This window comes from Biomphalaria glabrata, chromosome 6, assembly GCF_947242115.1.
Source record: "Biomphalaria glabrata chromosome 6, xgBioGlab47.1, whole genome shotgun sequence".
NCBI classification, from domain to species: domain Eukaryota; kingdom Metazoa; phylum Mollusca; class Gastropoda; family Planorbidae; genus Biomphalaria; species Biomphalaria glabrata.
Genome location: NC_074716.1, coordinates 13,382,123 through 13,401,582, shown reverse-complemented (window position 1 = coordinate 13,401,582; position 19,460 = coordinate 13,382,123). Strand labels below are relative to the sequence as shown.

The following is a 19,460-nucleotide window of genomic DNA, read 5'->3' as shown; positions in this document are numbered from 1 at the left end:
GCAGACCTGTCACATCACCTTCAATGTAGTCCAGAAGGGAATCGGCGCATGCAAGGGTGCCATTATCCCATTGATTGTTAGAAAGGCTTTTATCCAACAACCAGGCCTGGACATGGAGTTCCCCACCCCGTGTCCTGTCTGAGGGCTCACAGTAGTTGCGGCCATGATGGTGACAGGGCGGAAACCGATCCTTACCTCGTACAAGGCACACCGCCCCGGTCCTGGGTCTACTTGCTATAAGTGGCTAAGAGCAGCACTTACCATGGGGAGTTTATCTCATATTCCTATACTGTAACCGTCACTGTTCCGTGCAGGGACCGCCACTCCAGCTAACGGGACACTGATGACGGCCCCTTTTGTGGAACGGCGTGGCGGACTTTTTGGACTGGGGTGCGGGCTACTTGTTCCATCCCTACCCCGAATGAAATAAAAAAAAAAAAAAGCTCACCCAGGGAATCCCGCAAGGCCTGGTTCGCTACTCGTACTTAGCATATCTAGTTCCACTACTTAACATTTCCACCGGAGGCGCCACGTTGAGGCGACGGGTAGCTGGAATCCTCCGGTGTTACATCACCAAAAAATTCCTCAGTGGAAACTGATAAAGGGACTACAATGAATTTTGTTTCTCTTTAAGGAAAGCAGACCCTGGCAGCGCCAGAGCATGAATACTCGTTCCGAGTCGTTCGTTTCTAACATAACAATACTAAAGGTGTCCTACATAAATCAGTCTCCCGTTTCGTACATGGAACTAATTAAATCAGCCTCATAAGAATGTCTATATATCGAGGCTTGATTGAATATAGAAGAGAGTCTCAAATAGTGGAACGGACAATCGATTTTCGCAGTGTTTTTATTGATGTGAATATAGGTCGAAACCGAGAGTCACCATCTTATAATTATGCATACAGTTTGCTTACAACTAAGAAGGGGAGGTCACTCTCCAGCACAGTGAGAAGAGTTATTCCCTTCTGTTAACCTAGATTGCTACACATTTTTTTTTTAAATGTAGTTTCCTCCCTTGCCATGGAAGACGACTCTTTTCTTTTTTTTAATGTTATTCCGATTCTCCGTCTTGTTTGTGTCTAGATTGTTTCCCCTTTTTCTTTTTGGCAGTCGTTCCAGTGAAGCACACAAGAAGACACTAAGCATATAGTAAACAGACCACGTGACCAGAGCAGGCCTCAGCACCAATGGCCTGGGATCAATACGTATGACCTCGTTCGCACGGTCCCACGGAAAGGAAAAAGAGTGGTAGCAGTAAGAGTTTTTACAAAAAAATTTGAATCGATACTATTACAAATGTGTCTGCCCACACTAGAGCAGACGACATCTTTAGTGCACAGAAAACATCTACACATATCACACTTCCCGCCTTGGCGATCTAATTAAGACAATAACTAAAATGTCCTTAACCCATTACTGCCTAAAGCACTGTTTGAAAGAGCTTTTCTCGTGCAGCTTGTCTAAGATAAATAGATGAAGCGCCTAATGGGTTAAAGTTTTGGAAGCTTGTAATCAGAGTATAAAGTTGTATCGTCTAATCATCAATTGACTCTTGCAGTGTACAGGAATGAAATATTAACCGTGATGCACTTTTCTCAAAGAGGTCATTTAAACAGGAGAGTGATACAGAAGCTGGATGCTGGGCAAAGGTGTAGCTAGGGTGCGGGAGAGAGGAGAATTTGAAAGTCCCCCCTGTGCCCCCACTTGAGGGGGGAGGCCCCATAAATGAGTGTACGATATTTTTTTACATTAAATATTAAATATTACTCAAAATGCAGGGGCCCCCAAAGAGGTAACACCCCCCCCCCAAAACGATGGCCAATTCCTAGCTATGCGCAGTAAGGAAAGATGAAAATGACCAACATCTCTTTGAGACAGATTCGGCCGCCACCTAAGTAAAGAGTTTTAAGCCTCACACCTAAATGTCCCTCGTGTTATAAAGTTCAACTACGAGAGAAAGGAGAGTCCAACACTTAATGCAGAATTGAAAATAAAATTATGAATTAACGGAAATGAAAAGTATCTGAACAAAGTATCTGAACAAAGTATCTGCACAAAGTCTGCACAAAGTATCTGCACAAAGTATCTGCACAAAGTATCTGCACAAATTATCTAAGCAAAGTATCTACACAAAGTATCTACACAAAGTATCTAAGCAAAGTATCTGAACAAAGTATCTGCACAAAGTATCTGAACAAAGTATCTGAACAAAGTATCTGAACAAAGTATCTGAACAAAGTATCTGAACAAAGTATCTGAACAAAGTATCTCCACAAAGGATCTGAACAAAGGATCTGAACAAAGTATCTGAACAAAGTATCTGAACAAAGTATCTGCACAAAGGATCTGAACAAAGGATCTGAACAAAGTATCTGAACAAAGTATCTGAACAAAGTAACTGAACAAAGTATCTAAACAAAGTATCTAAACAAAGTATCTACACAAAGTATCTGCACAAAGTATCTACACAAAGTATCTAAGCAAAGTATCTACACAAAGTATCTACACAAAGTATCTAAGCAAAGTATCTAAACAAAGTATCTACACAAAGTATCTAAACAAAGTATCTAAACAAAGTATCTACACAAAGTATCTACACAAAGTATCTGCACAATCTGCACAAAGTATCTACACCAAGTATCTACACAAAGTATCTACACAAAGTATCTAAGCAAAGTATCTAAGCAAAGTATCTAAACCAATGTTCTGAGTTCGGAATCTGATCTCAACTTTCCGTATTTTGTTTCAATCTTGATTTACTTGTATTCAAAATTTTAACAAATCACAACTTCCATTAGAGAGTCTTTTTGCACAGAGCGGCCACCTCTGTGTCCATTTTATTTAACAACTAGATCTAAATGTTTTATTTAACAACTAGATCTAAAGGTTTTATTTCAACAACTAGATCTAAAGGTTTTATATCTCGCAATCATTTTATTCAAACAACTAGATCTAAAGGTTTTATTTAACAACTAGATCTAAAGGTTTTATTTAACAACTAGATCTAAAGGTTTTTTTTCAACTACTAGATCTAAAGGTTTTATTTCAACTACTAGATCTAAAGGTTTTATTTCAACAACTAGATCTAAAGGTTTTATTTAACAACTAGATCTAAAGGTTTTATTTCAACTACTAGATCTAAAGGTTTTATTTCAACAACTAGATCTAAAGGTTTTATATCTCGCAATCATTTTATTCAAACAACTAGATCTAAAGGTTTTATTTAACAACTAGATCTAAAGGTTTTATTCAAACAACTAGATCTAAAGGTTTTATTTAACAACTAGATCTAAAGGTTTTATTTAAACAACTAGATCTAAAGGTTTTATTTAACAACTAGATCTAAAGGTTTTATTTCAACTACTAGATCTAAAGGTATTATATCTCGCAATCATTGTATTTAACAACTAGATCTAAAGGTATTATATCTCGCAATCATTGTATTTAACAACTAGATCTAAAGGTTTTATATCTCGCAATCATTTGTGGGCAAGGTCTTTATCTTAACAAGTAGGTTGGCTGCCTGGTTGAGTGGTATGCTATTGGACTGTCGTCACAATGGTGCAGAGTTCGAAGCTTGTTCGCTGTCAATTTGCAAGAAGCTAGAACCTAAAAATCTTCATTTAAAAAAAACAAGTACGCTTGTTGAGTGAACCGGAAAGAATCCCAGTCTACAGATGAAAGTTCTACTCTACTAAATAAAGAGGAAGGGCTGGTGTGATCAACATATGCCTATGAATATGAGTTCATTACAACTTTTGTTATTATCAGCTCAACTTTAATATTCGAGGAGCCCTGGAGAATACATTTGATGTTTACATTTAGAAAACCATCTCACTGAATAAACAGCGGAGTTTGGCTCAGTCTAACTAGACACACTAACTGGATGAAAGACCCGACATGATACTAGAATGAACAAACTTGTAATGTACTCATACTTTCTCGCCTTTTTCTGTAGTCGCCAACTTTGTGCTAGCTCCGTCAGAAAAGAAAGAAACTACTTTAAGCCTGTGAAAACTCGTGAAATGTACCGGAGTGTCCAGCACTGCCCCATTTCCAACTCTACTCACGCTCTGCAAGTAAGGCCTGGACACGCCCACATGGAGGGATAAATTGGATTAACTAGCGGCTCCTTACACAGATTCCACTCGTGTAGGTCAATAGTATTCGGATGGTCCTTGGGTTGAAATTACACTCAATTATTCCAAATAGCCTACCCTCTTGGGGTATTCTCTTATCTCTTGGGGTATTTTCTTATCTCTTGGGGTATTCTCTTATCTCTTGGGGTATTTTCTAAACTTTTTTTCACTAAACATTAATATTGTATCCCCTTGTTGGTCCTTGGATAAATCGTTTTTATTTTGTTTAAGCTTTAAAAAGTAATGAAATAGATGAGGTAATGATCTCTGGGTATATCGAAGCTTACTAGTATTACTATAACAAGCACGAGTTTTAATACGCTTCTTATGGTATTCATTATTGTTATTATTGACAACAAAAAACAGATAAACTATACGTAGTACCAAAATATAATATAATGATTGTCATAATCTAAATGACTACGAAAATTTAAACAAATTAAACTCACGCATATAAGCTCTTATAGACCCGACGTGACTATGGATCATCTCATAGAAGTGAGACGAATGCCTGGGCATTAGCTGTGGTTGAAATGATATCGCCCACACAGCAGTTCCGCCTCTCCACGCAGCTGATGTATCCAAAGGAAGGGCAAGTGCCGATATAGTTTGGGGTCAGTGACGTCGCAGGCTCTGCCAGGGTGTAGCAGTGAGTGCTGCAAACGTCCTGCGGGTTCCCGGCTTCTTATTTTTCCTCAGGGTTGACTCCCGAAGCTTTTCTCATGTTTGTGTATATCTGCAACGCAGCAGAGGTTCGAATTCAGAGTTTTCCTTCTCCTAAGTGGGTAACCAACCAGGGCTATTGAGCCCCTCCAACATGTTTATATGTACAAGTAAATTTGTTTCTATATACGAAAGTCTTTTTATATGTCTATGTGTTTATATATGTAAATATGTATGTATATGTATCTTGGTGTATATAGAATTATATGCACTTAAAACAATCTAAACTGTCTGCAGACGTGAAAACTGAATGCCCAGGCATTCTTCCCATTTGTATGAAATGATCCATAGTCGCTACTTGATTGACGTAGAAAGTAACTGTTGCATTAAACTCTACGAATAAATGTTCCTTTGACTTTGTAACTTTAAACACACACACACACACACACACAAATTCATTCACAATTAATCAGATGTTTGAACGGATTAGTTCTTCGACCAGATCCACTTCATTCAGCCGTGTAATTGACTTTGAGATGACATCCACACATGAGGTCATGAAGACACGCAACACTTTGTTTACAATCAAACTGAAACTTTTAGTGTTGTCCAGAAACAACCAAATTTAGGGTTGGTTAAAACGCAAAGATAAAAAAAAAAATCACCTCCATTTTTAAAACAAAAAATAAATCAGTATAACTTCGACAATGCAAAATAATTGTATGGATTTACCTACATACAAAACGTCAATAACAATTAATAACAAGGACCAGAAAATTCCTCAGTGGACAGTGTTAAAGTGACCGTATTGAATTTTATTCCTCTCCAGCAAAGCTTGACCCTGGCAGTGCCAGAGAACGAAAATGAGTTCATTTCTACAATACTAATACTAAAACTACTAATAGTAAAAGTAATACAGGCTGGTCTTCAAGTCCGAAATTTAGGTCCAAGTGTAGCATTAACGCGCTGACCCAACTGTGACTAACATGTTGTGACATATGTAAAGCAGACAAAGCTCTAATCTCGACGTTTGCACCTGTCTTCAGAATACTTCTTTAGTCTCAAATGGAAAAGCAAAAGAATAGTTAAGGAGGACAGTTTGGTTGGAGAGAGGGGGGGGTGGAGAAGTGATACTCGAATTTACGGGCCGGCCCAATTCAATGTAAAAAATACAAGAATTTGCTAGCCAAAGGAATGTCTGGGGAAGTGTTTAAAATGTAGATTTAATTCACGTGTTGGACTACTAGTTAATTACTCCAGTATTTTGTGGAACACCTATTCAAGCTTCGCTGAACTCTGGGGCTCCTCGGAACACAGTTTGGGAAACACTGATCTAACCTTTAAAAAAAACGTCCTTTATATTAACCGCCCGATACAACCAAAAAAGCTTGCTACTTACAGTTTTTCTGCCATGTATATAAAAAATACAATAATATATGATATGCTCTTGTAAGTCAACTATCTCTTGAGGTCACAGAGACATTTTGACTTCTCCCCCTCCACACCCTCTCCACTGTGAAAGCGAGTACTTCAATGTTATTGATCTGTTGACCCGTGAGCCCGTGGAGCGCGTGAGAATACTTGCCGGCCTATTTACTTACGCAGCTAAGTTCCTGTGAGTTTGTTCATAAGTTGAAGTGTTCACTCCGACAGCTGTAGCGCATTTTTAAAAAAAATGTACATAATTTTTTCGCGCAATTTAGGGTAATTAAAAGCAGAAGTGGGAGACTATTAGCCTCCCTTTGGCGGTGAAACTGCCCACTCTCAGCGTGTTGAGAAGCTCAGAGTCAAAGTAATGCAGTCTACAAGTGCTCCACACTTAGTATGTTATGTAGGTTTATGTAGGATAGAAAACTCACACCCAGCATGTTTAGTACCCACCCTTGAAGTGTATTTAACTTCTAGAGAATAGCTCGAAAGTCAAGGTCAAACTCTGTTTTCATTTTTAAAAGTTTGATGGACTCACTTACTATTGGTGGGCTACGTAGGGATTTAGACTTTATACGTTAAAATATTCAATTGGATCCGGATCTTTATCTATCTTTACTTTAAATGCATAATTTACAAAAGAAGTCTATTTAGATTGTGTAGATCAGTAAAGTTTCTTGGGACGCACCGCAAATAAATCTCTGCGGCTTCATAATGCACTTTAGGTAGAAGTATGGCAGGGACAGAGAGAATGGTGAGACGGGCCTGATATGCCTGAGGAGCAGGGTATCGGCCTCGTTGATTGATATTGTCAATATTATCACACAAAGAAAGACATCTATACACAAAAAGACGTGGTTTTTTTTAAATCTCTTTAGTAAGTCATTAAAGCGCGACCTAGATCAACGACTTCATCAAAATTTTGTTTTCCTTCATCCCAAACATGCAAGATATAGGTCGTCCCAAACATAAAAGATCTAGGTCATCCCAAACATACCAGATCTAGGTCATCCCAAACATACAAGATCTAGGTCATCCCAAACATACAAGCTCTAGGTCATCCCAAACATACATGATCTAGGTCATCCCAAACATACAAGATCTAGGTCATCCCAAACATACCAGATCTAGGTCATCCCAAACATACAAGATCTAGGTCATCCCAAACATACAAGATCTAGGTCATCCCAAACATACAAGCTCTAGGTAATCACAAACATACAAGATCTAGGTCATCGCAAACATACAAGATCTAGGTCATGCCAAACATACAAGATCTAAGTCATGCCAAACATTCAAGATCTAGGTCATCCCAAACATACAAGATCTAGGTCATCCCAAACATACAAGATCTAGGTCATCCCAAACATACAAGATCTAGGTCATCCCAAACATACAAGATCTAGGTCATCCCAAACATACAAGCTCTAGGTCATCCCAAACATACAAGATCTAGGTCAACTCAAACATACAATATTTAGTAACTGCATTTATAGGGACGAATCCTACGCCCTACCAATACCAAAAATTTTGTGGGTGGTTTTTACAAAGATTATATCAAGTTTGTCTGTCTGTCTGTCTGTTAAAAAGTTTGAACATATTTTGTCTCCCCTTTCCCGTTCTCGGATCAAGTTCAAACTTTGTTCAATGTTCGATTATTCATTGAAACTGGCAAACATTAATCAATCAAAAAATAAAAATTTTGGTTAATTAATTGTTGGTGATTAATTATTTTGCTTGTTTTCGAAAATGTTACTTAATGAGAGATGTAGATATATAGGGATTTAGATCCCTTATTACGTTTTGACACGATTTTTTCTCGAACTTTCCATTCTCGGATCAAGTTGAAAATGTTCATAATTATTCATAGTCAAAAACAATACACGAATCAATTCAAAAATTAACAAGTTGATTTAGTACTTATTTAATTTTGTTTTATATAACAGAAAGGGAGCTAAACCCTGTGGCTGCCATAGTCATATGGCAGTTATTAGCATTTTTTCCCTCTTAGATAGACTTTTATTTTAAAATTATTCATTTTTCTATTGCTTGTTAATTGTTACAACTTGGTTGAAAGTGTGACTTCAAACGTTTTCTACCACAGTTCTATTGGAACACTAATTGCCTGGCGGATTTACACACAACAGCTCAATACATTTTGTGTATACGTTCTTCTCAAAACGCTCAAGAAACTCTAAAGGGATTTACCAACTTGTCGAGTTGGCAGGTCATCCTCGTAAGTCGCTCTCTGTCGACAGATTTGCTAAATATTATGATTTGGCCAACACTTCCACTACTACCTGGCAAATGTCAAACAATAAACACACAACTCTTGCGGGTGCTAGACGGTTAAGCACAACTGTTGACCTGACACAGTGACACCCCTAAACTCAGTAGCGAAAACATTCCCATGAGAGAACTCACACAGACACAGGTGCATAGAAAATACGCAGACTCCTTCACAAATGACGTTATTATATGAATGTGCAAATCTGTTAGCAATGGATTCTTGTTTCTTGGGGGATTCCCCCGAAAAGGTCACCAACGTTTTAGACCTTTTATTTATCTAAATACTTGACATTATTTATTCTTTCTTTTCGTCACGTGATTTTAGCTGGCGATGTCTATTTATAAACTAACCCACATTGTGACTAACATTGTGTTAGGGTACATATGTTCTTTGTTTCGATGTTGAATGCTTTTGAGACCTTGACAGTATTCAGGACCGCCTCAAAGTATCAATACCATACTGTGGCCTTCAGAGGCCTAAATGTAACGCCATCAGTGGCGTAGCATCCATGGCGCGAAGGGGTTCAATGAACCCGGGCCCACGACCATTAGGGGCCCGCTGCGCTTGAGCCCATGACTCTTGACTTGTTGAGAACTTAGGGGTGACACCAAAGTGAAAACAAAAATTCACTTTTGTAAAGACCGATAAAAAAAATAGAATTTAAAAAGCTTCCTCACAATATCCTGAACGTTGTACCGGAATTAATATAAACTTCAAACCGTGTGTTTGAAGCTTTAATGTAAGGATTTTCTTTGAATAGGGTTTTGTAAATTGTAATGGTGGGCTAGCCGTAACCGTGCATTTGAGGTGACAATCGTTTCTATATCGACCCATTCTTATTTTTTCCTTGTCTGTTCATAAAACCATTTGTAGTATTACAGGAATAGGGGAGGGGGAGGGGATGGTGAGAGTTTGGTTAAGAAATAGGGATAGTCCAGATTGTCACTAATTAAAATTTCGATACAGCTGCAAATTATTCAATTTTTTTAAAGCTTAATATGTTTTTATTTTGTTTTGTATTTAAAATATGCAATTTTAACTTTTTTATTTCCTACAATGCATGGGCTATCTATCCACAAATGATGTAGATTCACTATTTTATATAATATTTAAGTTTAGGTTAATCACATTTCACAATTTTTGTTTAAATCAATATACTTAACTATTTACGAAATGTGAGAACTTATAAATTGAAATAATAATAAAAAGAGGCCCAAGGGTTCCTATGATGACAAAGCTATATTTGAATAGCGCCAATGCTGAGGTTTCCTTTTTAAAAAAATAGGAGCAAAAAAAAAAAACAGCATTCTATGGTCTGGACGTGGATGCGTTAACCTGTTTGTCTTGTGTTTTTTTTACCTTTACCTATCTCTTAGTCCGTTGGACCGCTGGAGCACCAAGCACGACTCGTCGAACGTATTTCTCCATGCCTGTCCATTCCTTAATGTTGTCATCCCATCGCTTTCCGTGTCTGCCTCTTCTTCCTTTTCCTGGTACTGTTCCCTGAAGGAAGGTCTTTGCGAGCCCCGAAGATCTTGTAATATGGCCATAGATTTCGATCTTGCGTTTGTTTTTTTTAAATATAGTTAGCATATCATCATTGGGTCCAATCGCTTCAGTAACCCTGTCTCTAATCTCTTGGTTTGTGATGCGGTCTTTGAGTGTGATACCTAGGATCCTTCTGTAGCATCTAGAATCTTCATTGTGTGTTAGTGTACATGAAGGTATAATCTGAGTAAATCATTAAAAAAACAATCTATTGAATCCGATGAAGTTTATGTTGTGAAATAGTGTAAGACATTCAATGAAGACGATGCATCCTGGAAAGTCTTCATCGCATTGTTTTGTTGTCTTCTGTATTGTATACACAATGTTAATGTAATCATTATATCAGATTAAAAAGGAGATGAAATCTAAACCAAAATAAAAATAACATTAAATATTTAGCAGCCAAAGAAACATCAGAGTGTTAACATAGGAATCGTTCAAGTTGAACATGCTTGTGCTATTACAATTAAAGAGTTAATCGAGTTGGGGAGCAGGTTTATAACAAGATCTAGAAGATATACAGCTAACTAAATGGATCATGGATTAGTGAGACTCTTTAACCAATGCCTAGTATTTGGTTGAAACTTGGTTCATAGCTCTTAAAGAAATTTAACGCCACATATTTTTACAAAAAACTCAGAAAATTGCTATGAATATTCAAATTTGACAGGACATCAAAGCCCAACAGATTCACAACGAGATAATAGATCTGTTGGGAAATACAGTTTTGGAAAAAAAAAACTGGTACTTTACGACATCCGTTCTACATCATTCGTCTATTTCATTGGTGGCAGCGCTCAAGACAAATAAAAAGTTGATATCAAATTCGTATTTTATAATAATTTTTTTTATACTGCTAGTGCTCTCCAATGACGGAACATCCAAAGAAATAGAAATTAGAGAGTTATTTCTAGTTTTATATATATACTAGACATATGTTACCCGCGACCCGCGGGTCTTTATTTGCGCATTACTGTTGATATAGTCACTGAGAGTGTTTTGTAAACAATTAAACGAAATAATAATGTAATAAGTAAAGCAAATGTGTCAATATAAAAATAGTGTGAATGAAGCTATCAAATCAAAATAGCTAATAGGCTTAAATCTTTTTTTTTTTTTCAAATTAAAACATTTGCTTGTAGGCCTACATATATTTGATTAAAATTTGAGATGAATATACTAAATTTTGTATGTTCATGTGTATAAAGTATAAAGTATATATTGAGGTAGACATAGATCTAAATCTACACTAATCTAGAGTTAAACATTGGCTTTTATAGAGTTCATTCTGTGCTGTGCATGCGTGACCTTTTTTCATGAATGAATATAGGCCTATCTCAACACGGCTACGCAGCTTTAGCGAACAGCGAACGAATGTATTAAAATGCTTTAGAAAAACAAATTTGAATGTTAATTTCATTAAAATATGAAATGAATGGACAATAATTAGTATATTTATGTGTTAAAGCACAAAACTATCTTTGCGAAAAGAAGTTTTATCATCTTAGAGTTCAATAAGAGTTTTAGACCTAGGCCTAGAAATAGACTCAGTAGAGAGATGTGTTAATGTGTAACCATTGGTAATGTCTAATGAAATAATGTTCGCCAGGAAATCTGTAGTCACAGATATCAGGAACTAATTTATGTAAAAAATGCTTTTGAATAATCTAGTGGATTGGATTTAGATGTATGTTAAACTTAGCTAATAATCCTTTCACGTAATTTCTCTTTCGTTACGAAAATAAAATTAGTTTTCTGAAAATGGGTTTACCCGAGGTCGATACATTCTTATCTATTAAAAACGAAAAGAGCGATAGCTTTGTTAAATGAATGGGATTATAAAGTGAACAATTAAACGAAATAATTTTTAGTACGCGATTCATGAATGAATATAGATCTAGGCCTATCTCAACTCGGCTTCGTGGCTTTCGTAAATGTATGTAGCTTTAGAAAACCAAATTTGAATGTTTATCTGATCAAAATATGAAATGAATGGACTTTAATTAATATATTTATATGTTAAAGTATAAAACTATCTGTGCGAAGAGAAGTTTTATCATCTTAGAGTTGGATTAGAGTTTTAGATCTAGGGATGGGATTATAAAGTGAACAATTAAACGAAATAATTTTTAGTACGCGATTCATGAATGAATATAGATCTAGGACTATCTCAACTCGGCTTCGCAGCTTTTTAGCTTTAGAAAACCAAATTTGAATGTTTATTTGATCAAAATATGAAATGAATGGACTTTAATTAATATGTTTATGTGTTAAAGTATAAAACTATCTGTGCGAAGAGAAGTTTTATCTCTTAGAGTTGAATTAGAGTTTTAGATCTAGGGATGGGATTATAAAGTAAACAATTAAACGAATTAATTTTTAGTACGCGATTCATTACGGTATTGTCTAATGAAAGAATGTTCGTCAGGAAATCTGTAATCACAGATATAAGGAACTAATTAATGTAAAAAATGCTTTTGAAACACAAAATTGAAGATTAATTTGATTATATAATGAAATCAATGGATCTTCTTTTGTATTTTCATGTGTCAAAGTAAAAAACTATCTGCGCAAAGTGTATTTCTTAAAATTAGATCTAGGTCTAAATCCTTTCTATCTTTTCTTATGTCAACATTGTAGACATGGCCTAGATCCATAAAATACTACAGCTGTAATAGAGTCGGACAACTTTATTTTTTTTGAGGGTCTTACATTTGTTTTAGGGCTACAATACATTCACTAAGGTCTAAGTTGGTACCCAAGGAACATTCCTGCCTAGTTTTATCAAGATTGGTCAAGCGGTTTTGATGTCTATAAGTAACATACATACATACATACATACATACTCCACACATTCTACTTTATAATATAGATATGTGTGTGTGTGTGTGTCTGAGAATCAGACGTCAGCAGATTTTGCTGAACAAATGCTTCAAGTAATGGAGCAACATTTATGCTTAAACTAGACATATGTTACCCGCGACCCGCGGGTCTTTATTTGCGCATTACTGTCGATATAGTCACTGAGAGTGTTTTGTAAACAATTAAACGAAATAATAATGTAATAAGTAAAGCGAATGTGTCAATGTAAAAATAGTGTGAATGAAGCTATCAAATCAGAATAGCTAATAGGCTTAAATCCATTTGTTCAAATTAAAACATTTGCTTGTAGGCCTACATATATTTGATTAATATTTGAGATGAATAGACTTAATTTTGTATGTTCATGTGTTACAGTATAAAGTAGATCTTGAGGTAGACATAGATCTAAATCTACACTAATCTAGAGGCTTTTATAGAGTTCATTCTGTGTTGCGCATGCGTAACCTTTTTTCATGAATGAATAAAGGCCTATCTCAACACGGCTACGCATCTTTATTTAGCGAACAGCGAACGAATGTATTAAAAATGCTTTAGAAAAACAAATTTTAATGTTAATTTGATTAAAATATGAAATGAATGGACAATAATTAGTATGTTTATGTGTTAAAGCATAAAACTATCTTTGCGAAAAGAAGTTTTATCATCTTAGACTTCAATAAGAGTTTTAGACCTAGACCTAGGAATAGACTCAGTAGAGAGATGTGTTAATCACTGTTAATGTGTAACCATTTGGTAATGTCTAATGAAAGGATGTTCGCCAGACATTACCCGCGGCCTGCGGGTCTAAGTTTGTGTTTACTAATCTAGTGGATTGGATTTAGATGTATGTTAAACTTAACTAATGATCCTTTCAAGTTTTTTCTCTTTCGCTACGAAAATAAAATTAGGTTTGCGAAAATGGGATTACCCGAAGCCGATACATTCATATCTATTAAAAAACAAAAAGAGCGATAGCTTTGTTAAATGAATGGGATTATAAAGTGAACAATTAAACGACATAATTTTTAGTACGCGATTCATGAATGAATATAGATCTAGGCCTTTAACTCGGCTTCGCGGCTTTCGTAAACGAATGTAGCTTTAGAAAACCAAATTTGAATGTTTATTTGATCAAAATATGAAATGAATGGACTTTAATTAATATGTTTATGTGTTAAAGTATAAAAATATCTGTGCGAAGAGAAGTTTTATCATCTTAGAGTTGAATTAGAGTTTTAGATCTAGGGATGGGATTATAAAGTAAACAATTAAACGAATTAATATTTAGTACGCGATTCATTACTGAATTGTCTAATGAAAGAATGTTCTCAGGAAATCTGTAATCACAGATATAAGGAACTAATTAATGTAAAAAATGCTTTTGAAACACAAAATTGAAGGTTAATTTTATTATATAATAAAATCAATGGATCTTCTTTTGTCTTTTCATGTGTCAAAGTAAAAAACTATCTGCGCAAAGTGTATTTCTTAAAATTAGATCTAGGTCTAAATCCTTTCTATCTTTTCTCATGTCAACATTGTAGACATGGCCTAGATCCATAAAATACTATAGCTGTAATAGAGTCGGACAACATTATTTTTTTTTTAGGGTCTTACGTTTGTTTTAGGGCTACAATACATACACTAAGGTCTAAGTTGGTACCCAAGAAACATTCCTGCCAAGTTTTATCAAGATTGGTCAAGCGGTTTTGATGTCTATAAGTAACATACATCCATACACCACACATTCTACTTTATAATATAGATAAACTACGAGGCTAAAGCTATGAAGGTGCTTCCAATATGACTGGATACTAGAATGGCCTTTTGGTAATGTTTCATCAGAAGAAGCCACTCGCGCATTTAGAAAAAGATGCACTGGTTTCTTACTTTGTTACTTAGAAGGCCAGAGAAATATGTTCAGTAAATAAATATTTGATCTATTTACTGTTAACTAATGGACGTAGAACTAGATACTAGTTTGTATTAATGTTTCCAAGCGTGACACCTAGAAGTGCTTTAGGAATGTCAATGTGTAGAATGGGAACTATAACTTATAAAACATTTCTTTATTTATATGAAACTCCGTTAACTTGTTTCATTCTGTTCAAAATGTGTACAAACATTGACTTTTAATTCGTGTTGGGGTTCTAACAGGGTCAAACTTAATAAGATTATTAAAAAGCTACTCTACTTGCATTGGAATATCCTATAGTCAATGTACCGATACATTCAGATTGCTCAATTGTTTTGTCATACATTGTATTCGTCTTATTGGGGGAGGGGGCCCACCAATATATTCTTGAACCCTGCCCACGGGTATGCTACGCCACTGAACGCCATCAGACTTTTTTTTTTACCAATCATATATTAACTCACTCTGTCTGTCTGGTAAAAGTAAGTAGATCTACCTCTAGTATAATAGTCTGTAGACTCTAGATCTAGATCTAAATATATATAGAAACAAATGTTTTTACTTTAAAAAGTTGGACTTAGCCGATTAGCTATTTTAATAGCTCCATTTAAATTATTTCTACATTCAGGCATTCGCTTTACTTATATCATTATTATTTTGTTTAATTGTTTCTAATACATTATATCAGTGACTATATCAGCGATACGTAAATTAAGATCCCCATTGGTCCACACATGAGATTGTACCATAGCGCTGTAAGCATACTGTAAGCATGTAAATTGCGCAAATAAAACAAAAATAACAAACAAACAAAATCAGTACTTTTAATAGTGTGTCTAAGCCTCAGGCATCTTACCAAACATCATACCATACAATCAGTCATAAGTCATAGAAAGTGAAAGTCATATATGTCACAATAAAAATACGACATTAGCTCTGTAAGATGATCGTCTTTAAGTCAACGCTTATATTTTGTCGGACATTACATACATAGAGGGCGCCGTGGGAGTTGGTCAATATATAGCTGGTTATAAATACCTCCCAGAGTTATTGATTCGACGGCCACCAGACTGGCCAAGCCCCGCCCGAAATAAACATCGCGTGCTAAACTGAATCTTAAAGGCAGGAAATGAACAGTTTTTTGTCCCTTCAAAACCTGGGGCTATAGTTGGTGTTTTTTGTTTTTAATCAAACGGGAGATAACTCAGCACTTTTTAATGTTACTTGAGTTATTGCACTTTGTAAAAAGAAAATATATGTAATTGAGTCTGTATATACAGTAACGTCACATTAAGTCTTCTGTCTTCTGAACATAACTAAATAAACATTTCATTCATCTTCACCTATCCCTTAGTCTGTGTAACCGTTGGGGCACCATGTATGATCCGTCGACCGTCTTTTATCATTTCTCTCTTCCTTTTGCCTTGACTGAAATCCTTTTTAATCTCTTTTGTATTGCATTCCCATCGTTTTCTCTGGCTGCCTGTTCTTCTTTTTCCTGGTACTGTTTCCTGCAGGAAGGTCTTTGCGAGCCCTAAGGACTTTGTAATATGGATGTTTATGGGTGTTTCAATCTAGTTTTTAAAGAAACTGTGACTTATCAACAGCCCTGTCTGGGAGATTTATCCCTGAGAAGCCACTGAGATGTGCTAGAAAAATCCTAGAAAAGATAACTTGTTAACGGCCAAGGGAACCATTCAGCTGTGAGCTGTTAATTTAGCTTGCTGGCTGTGTTTCCTTGCTAAACTTGCTGGCTTTGTGTCCTTGATAAACTTGCTCGTTCTGTGTCCTTGATAAACTTGCTCGTTCTGTGTCTTTGATAAACTTGCTCGTTCTGTGTCCTTGATAAACTTGCTTGTTCTGTGTCCTTGATAAACTTGCTTGTTCTGTGTCCTTGATAAACTTGCTTGTTCTGTGTCCTTGATAAAATTGCTCGTTCTGTGTCCTTGATAAACTTGATTGTTCTGTGTCCTTGATAAACTTGCTTGTTCTGTGTCCTTGATAAACTTGTTTGTTCTGTGTCCTTGATAAACTTGCTTGTTCTGTGTCCTTGATAAACTTGCTCGTTCTGTGTCCTTGGATTCATTTCCTAGTTAATAATAAATCTGGATAAATCTTTTTTTTTTGTTCATAAAACCAAAAGCTTGTTAGATTTTAAATAATTTTAAATACATGCAATGAGGTAAAATATGAAAGTACATATATAACAATGTCACCATTCTGTAAGTCAGCTAAGCTTTTTTCCCCCCTTTTTATCCATATCTTCTTTTCCTTGTTCTCTCTCTCCCTCTCTCTCCCTCTCTCTCTCTATCTCTTTATATATATATTATATATATATATATATATATATATATATATATATATATATATATATATATAAATATATATATATATATATATATATATATATATATATATATATATATATATATCGCTCTTCCCTCCTCCCTTGTCTCATTCTCTCCTTCAGTTACATTGAAGATCACTTTCTCCTCTCCATACTTCTCTACTCTCTCTTAATGCTTCAATCATAATTTAAACTTTCTCTCTTTTTCCCCCACTCTCCCCTTTTTTTTTTTTCTAAATCCTCTCTCTCTCTCTCTCTCTCTCTCTCTCTCTCTCTCTCTCTCTCCCTCTCTCTCTTTCTCTCAATATCGTAATCAAGGATTATGAGGCAGCTCAGGTCACAAAGGTCATCGCCAGGGGGCATTTCCGTCTCGTGCTATGTCAAGACTTGTCGTATCGACTGCCAAGTGGAACAAAATGGCCCAAAGAGTGGACATTACAGCCCTGGTCTCCCAGGCCAAAAAGTGACGGCTCAGGCCGAAACTGTGGCTTACCAGCGTATGCTCTCAAGTAGGTCAGTTCGTCAGGACAGTACAAATAAGGTCAGCGTGTCTCGCTGGATTCTCAGGGGAGTCCCTCAATGATGATAACTTTAATCAAAGCTCTAGAACGGTACTAATTAGTTTCTTAAGACATATTACCGGCGCTTAGAATTTACGATAATATTCTACTCTTATTCTATGCTTAATTAAATAAGCGAAGGCCATACATGATTTCTTAAGTATCTAAATAACAAGAAACACGGAAAGAAAAACAGGGTAATAGGGATAGAGAAAAAAAAAGGAGATCAGTAGATAAAGAAGCAAAGACCTTCGGATGGACATGGTCCCAATAAGGGACATCTGCCAGAGCTTGATGGCGAAGTAAGGATGGACATGGTCCGAATAAGGGACATCTGCCAGAGCTTGATGGCGAAGTAAGGATGGACATGGTCCGAATAAGGGACATCTGCCAGAGCTTGATGGCGAAGTAAGGATGCACATGGACCCAACTGAGGGCATCTGCCAGAGCTTGATGGCGAAGTAATGATGGACATGGACCCAACTGAGGGCATCTGCCAGAGCTTGATGGCGAAGTAAGGATGGACATGTACTAATAATACTGTCTTAAAGCATGCTATACTTGTACAATGTAAACATTGGAGGAAGAAGAATTACTAACTTGCGCTTCGCAGATGACATTGATGACCTAGCTTGGACAGAAGAAGAACTAGCTGCCCTGGTGAGCTTAGACAAGACTTCTGCAACATATGGTATGCAAATAAATGCATGAAAAACCCAAATTATGACCAATATCCAACAGGGCTTTAAAAGGGGCATCTCGTATTGGAGGTGAAAAGCTGACTAGTGTTAGCAGCTTCAAATACCTCGGAGCTATTGTCTCAGATGAGGTAACGAAACCTGAGCTACTGGGTCGAATTGCACAGTCCACAGCAGCCCTTTTAAAACTTAAAATAATATGGAAAGACAAAGGCTTAGCCCTTGGCACCAAAATCAGACTGATGCGCTCACTGGTCATGGCCACATTCTTATATGCTTGTGAGTCTTGGACGCTGACTACAGAGCTAGAAAGGAGGATATTAGGTATCACATTCAAAGACCACATCACAAACCAAGAGATTAGAGACAGGATTACTGCGGCGATCGGACCCCATGACCTGCTAACTATCGTAAAAAAAAACGCAAGCTAAAAATCTATGGCCATATTACAAGGTCTTCTGGGCTCGCAAAAACCTTCTTTCATGTAACAGTGCCAGGGAAAAGAAGAAAAGGCAGACAGAGAAAGCAATTGGAGGACAACATAAAATAATGGACGGGCCTGCTATTTAAAGAGGCAAAAGACAGTGAGGAATGGAGAAAGACGGTCGACAAATCTTGCATGGTACCCCAACGGTCCAATAGACTTAGGGATAGGTAAAAGGTAAAAACAAAAATACGTATATGACTTATATGATTATATAGTTAGCAGACGATCTAGCCTAGCTGTCAAAACACTGATAATGTTATACAAATAACTGTATGTACTCTTTTCCTGATAATAAGTATATATACTACAACTACATACATGGGCGTAGCCAGGGGGGGGGGGGGGTTGGGGTTCAACCCCCCCCTCGAAATGAAATCCCCCCCCCCCAGGGAATCGGAACTTAGTTACTGATTTTTTGCTTTGATTTTGTTTATTTTAGGTGAGATTTTAATACTAAACCATCACTTGCCCCAGCACAACCAAAGGGGTTTTGAGTTTAAAACCCCCTACCAGGGGGGTT

At 36.4% G+C, this 19,460-nt stretch overlaps 1 protein-coding gene across 9 annotated transcripts in view; it reads right to left on the bottom strand.

Annotated features, from left to right (window-relative positions):
• LOC106052128 (cubilin-like) overlaps positions 1-19,460 on the bottom strand; it is a 300,170-nt gene that overhangs the window by 250,777 nt on the left and 29,933 nt on the right. The window contains exon 1 of one of the 9 annotated variants that reach the window (XM_056033925.1): positions 6,205-6,361. The exons of the other annotated variants lie outside the window; for them this stretch is intronic. The gene's annotated coding sequence lies outside the window, so the exon portion shown is untranslated. Of the gene's footprint in view, positions 1-6,204; positions 6,362-19,460 lie in introns of those variants that run through there. 9 annotated transcript variants of the gene reach the window in all.